This window comes from Dunckerocampus dactyliophorus, chromosome 6, assembly GCF_027744805.1.
Source record: "Dunckerocampus dactyliophorus isolate RoL2022-P2 chromosome 6, RoL_Ddac_1.1, whole genome shotgun sequence".
NCBI lineage: Eukaryota > Metazoa > Chordata > Actinopteri > Syngnathiformes > Syngnathidae > Dunckerocampus > Dunckerocampus dactyliophorus.
Genome location: NC_072824.1, coordinates 11,106,853 through 11,111,790, shown reverse-complemented (window position 1 = coordinate 11,111,790; position 4,938 = coordinate 11,106,853). Strand labels below are relative to the sequence as shown.

The 4,938-nt window shown below is 39.7% G+C and overlaps 1 long non-coding RNA gene across 1 annotated transcript; it reads right to left on the bottom strand.

Moving 5' to 3' along the window:
- Positions 1-1,111: 1,111 nt before the first annotated feature.
- On the bottom strand, positions 1,112-4,104 carry LOC129183212 (uncharacterized). Its single transcript, XR_008570758.1, has 5 exons — positions 4,032-4,104; positions 3,416-3,552; positions 3,262-3,327; positions 3,090-3,122; positions 1,112-2,976 (listed from the first exon to the last, which is right to left on the bottom strand). It is a non-coding gene; the product is annotated as an uncharacterized LOC129183212 (long non-coding RNA).
- Between the last annotated feature and the right edge of the window lie 834 nt (positions 4,105-4,938).

Genomic DNA, 4,938 nt, shown 5'->3' with positions numbered 1-4,938 from the left:
GTATGAATGTGAGTGTGAATGGTTGTTTGTCTGTATGTGCCCTGCGATTGGCTGGCGACCAGTCCAGGGTGTACCCCGCCTGTCGCCCGAAGTCAGCTGGGATAGGCTCCAGCTAATGAGGAAGAAGCGGTATAGAAAATGGATGGATGGATGGTTTGTCGGTTTGTTGGTAATTGGTTGGTTCATTTGTTCATTCTTGTAAACAGTTTGTAACTGTTTGTAACTGACTGTTTCTTGTAAACAGTCAGTGAGTTAGCTAGTTTCTTTGTTCATTCATGAATTAGTTGGTTAGATTGTTGGCTTGTCTGCATATACAAGCACTGCAGGCAACTCAGTGCAGTAACCTTAACACCAATGGCAACATGGTGTCCAGGCTGGTCCACCAATAATATAAGTGCTTCCTGGTCATCACGGCTACAACAGAGAAGCTGTGCTCTTGATGTATGAACATGATTAGGGAAGATGTTATTTTAAGTTAAAATCACTACAAATTGGTGTTTAGAATAATCCAAGGTTTTTGTGACCTGTTGCATATCTCTGACCATAATACTCACTCTCCTCCGACTCACTCTCTCTGAATCACCGCCATGACATCACTGCAGTGAGCTCAGGGTCTCGCTGGACTGAGACGGGATTAAATCTGGTGTGCTGCTGCTGCTGCTGCTGGTGCTGTCACATGGGTCCTCAGAGAATTTAGAATTGACCACACGGGGCTCAGCAGATTAAGACGTGTGTCGTGCTGTTGCTGCCGGTTAGTTCAACTCTGCTGGTGACCCAGATTGTGTGACGAGTTTATTTGCCATTTGCCTGCTCCTCTTTTTCAAAACAGATAAAAAAAACACACACACACATTTGATTGAGATCATTTTTGTTCTACTATGAATGAAATGCATGCAATGGAAGAATATATTAACTGTTTGTTAGGCAAGGAAGCTTGATAATGACAAAGAATTTTACATTCAAAAATTATATTGTGAGGTATTACCTTTTATGTATTATAAAAGAGAAAAATCAGAAAGAGAGTTAATTATTAAAAGAAGAGAATTTTCCTCTTTTTAATTGTGAATATTGAGCAGGTCTTGGGCAGCTGCTATGACAGGATCCTGTTTATGCACATTCCAAAGGTCACATTTAGTCATCTTCCATGCAGGAAAAAAAACAAACTGAAGACTGGAAATGACCCCCCCGAGCCTTTTTCTCAAAGTTGCTGCACTTTCTTTCTGAAAAAAAAAGTCTGTTACCGTAGCAACCCTATCAACAAGTGACTGGGAGTTCTTTATTAGGGGAAACCCCCGGCAGGCTCCTATGTGGTAATAACAGTGACAGCTTTTGACTTTTATTCTTATTCAAATGGAATCACTAGTGGAGGCAGTCGCATATTTCTGCATGCATGGTTGCATTGTAAACTCTCAGGTGATAACTGTAGACGTGTGGATGCCATCCCAGATTTAAGCGTCTAAATTTAAGCTTCTCAATGGACATACGCCATGAAATATTTAGCCAACGTGACCTAGAAGGAGCGGAGCAAAGCAAGCATGCAGCATCATTCAGCTTTGACTACAGCTAAAGGTACATACAGAAAGTATGTCCTAACTAGTCAATTTTACCTACCCCAGTAATTAGTAACAGGCAGAAATGAGTCTAAATTGTACCACCAAATCCATCATGGCCTCAAAAGCAATCACGATTTTGAAAACTTAGCCAGTCACTAACGACCCTGTAGCGAAACTGTTCTTTTGAGCCTCACCTCAGAACGTTTGGTAAAGCGTCATTTTGTTGTGTAGTCTTTTTTTTTTTTGTTGATCATTAGTCAGTTCAGTCAGTTTGTTTGTGCATTTATGCATTTGCTAATTTGATGGTTAATTTGTTAGTTGTTAATTTTTTGGTTTATTAGTTTGTTGATTAACTTGTTTTATTGTTAGTTTCTTGGATTTGTACATCTATTCACTCATTATTAGTCAGCTTGTTCAATTATTCACTTCTGAGTTTTGCAGTTAGTTTGTGTTGCCGTTTGTTCGTTTGACCGTTTGTTCAATTGTTGGCTTGTTAGTTAGCTAGTTAGTTTGTTTATTCAATTGTTTGTTTGGCAGTTTGTTGGTCCATTGCTTATTTAGTTACTTTTATTGTTTGTTAGCTTCTTGGTTTGTTTATTTGTATACAGTATTTACTCACTCACTGCTAGTCATTTAGTTTGTTTTAATATGAGTTTGTTAGTTTTTGGGATAGTTTGTTAGTTTCAATAGATTGTTCGGTAATTGGTTGGTTTGTAGGTTCCCTGATAGCCAGGTGACATTGAAACAATGTAGAATCTACGTTGAAATTTCAACGTTAGATCATTGAATTGACATGGACTTCAATGTTGATTTAGCAACAGTTTGCACATAGATTGAAACATAGATTTCATCACCATATATCGTATATCACCATATATCAACACAATATTTCATCTAATGTGAACATTGAAACAACATTGAAATGTCAATGTAATTAACAATCAATGCGGTTTCAATGATATTTCAATGAGATTACCAAAGAAATAGGGCTCATTTAATGCTGTTCAACACTAGCATTTTTTAAAAATCCTGCTATATCTACAGTCACGATGTCATAGGTTTAAAAGATGCATGGTTTTATCTCGTAAACCTTCCGGTCCGGTCTAGTGCATAGCGGAGCCACTTTTTCATTGATAGCTGTGCCAAGCTTTTGGCTGAAGGCATTTTAAACAAAAGCACAAAACACACATAACATACTGTACTTTCCACACTGTCATAACTAAAGTGCTAAAGGTTTTGAAAAAACAAAGCTTCATTTTCAACTTCCTGGTCATGAAATTGAATTAAAACTGGAAAAATTGAACGCCACCGAAACTGGGTCCGGAGATGCATATGACCGTTCCAATCCTGCCTGGTTGACAAACTAGGGTTTGAAGAGATGTAGCAGGGTGACTGGCGGCGTGCCTGAGTGGTGTTGACTCATCTGAAAAGTGGAAATGAATGTTGGGTGAGTTCATTTATGGTGGCCTTCTTAAACATTGTATTTGCAAAAAATGAACCCATGCTTTTACATTAGACAATTTAAAAAAAACTTACATGAAGGTGGTGGAGACATAGAAATCTGCTGACCTGAAAAAGGCACTCAAACACATCAGATCAGTCGCATGACATGCACCAGGTTATTCATCATGAATGACAGCTCCAAGCTCGGAAATGTGACTTGGATGGCAATTTTGTTAAATACGATATACTGTAACTGTTAACTTACCCACAGGGCTTCCAGGCATATGCACCGTCCTGGATAACATTCTTAACTTTCTCTTTCAGGATTAATCTGGAAAGAAAAAGCACACAATGTGCAGTGATTGGAAAAAGATTATGGAATAGTGTTATTAATGTAGTCTGTCCTGACAAGGTCTTACCATCACTACAAGAGGCTGAATGGAACCTCCTTGAGCGTCTAGGCTGCCAGAATGTAGGCATGGTCGTGTCATCCCTTGCCTCAATACTTGAGGAACTCATCAGCTGCAGACTTTTCTGATCTGCTTGGTGTAGTAATCTTTGTAAAGAGAAAAATGTTTTTAAGCCAGTAGCAGAACAAAGCAGTATTCCGATACAGAGAAAACTTTCTAAATACATTCCATATAGTGCACTGCAGTGATAGATCACCTGTTTTCTTGTGTTTTCTTGGGCATCAGGCAACCTCGCCAGTCAGCATATTAGATGCTCAACTCACACTAGAATCTGCTAAAGTCTGTTGCTCTCGCTGACTGTACTATAGCCTCACCATGCGCTAATGAGCTAAACATTTAGTCCCTGCTCTTAATTCACTGTTTCAACATAGGCTGCACAACGACACATACAGTATATAGTACAGCTTGTAACATTAGCAATGGCCGCTTGATAAAATACAGACGCAGATATGGCGTCATGGTTTGAGCTATTAGGCTACTACAAATTATATTATATTCGACAGACCAATTAAGACCATTTGTACAAACATTACAAATGTTTGTACAAATGGTCTGAAACACATACCTTATTAATGTTATACATGGACAGAGATGTACAAAGCCATATGCATCCATTCAGACAGCTTCCTTTCTTTTTCTCCTTCTTCTTCTTTTTCGTAAAATGGTGGTTCACAAGGCGTCTTACCACCACCGCTGGACTGGAGTGTGTAACAGCAATTCAAGCTGCAAAATTTTCCGCCTTCATTTTGGGGTGCAGGTGCGTGGGTCTACCACGAGACGATTTTATCAATTTGGCAACATTGATTCAGCACCTGTTTTGCATTGAAATTTCAATGTCAACCATTATGGACGATTCTAATGAAAAAATCAACCACAATCAATACTGTTTTGATGTTACCTTGCTATCTGGGTCATCTCTTTTGATAGTGCAACATTATTTTGCTACTTCTCTGTCGCTTTCCCCACCCTTTCTTTGCATACACATTCACTGTCTATTTTTGAGCACATTCAAACTCTGTGACTTCATGTCAGAAATGGGACATTCTGCATTAGTGTGTGTGTGTTAAAGACACTGTGTCTGTTTACGTACTGTGGTTGTGTCTGGGACAGCTGTACGGTAGATAAGCGGGGTGGGAGTGGTAGTATGTGCGTGTGTGTGTATGCGTCTGCATGTGCAAAAGAGCGAAGGAAATGCCACACATGAAAGAGTGCATAAAAGCGTTCAAAGCGGCCTCGGGAGTGATGAGCTTGTCAACTGTGCAGACTTTTCATTGTTGAGCAGCTGATGATTGAGCGTAGTCCTTTTGCTCTGTCTCCTGCTCGCTCAGGCCAGCCAGAGGAAACTGCTGCATAACGATAACAGACTCTGAGACAATGGCTTCAACAGGCGTAAACACACATACTGTATAGGCACAACACACACACACACACTAGCTTTGCGATGGTTGTGTTGCTGATAGTCTCCTGACCTT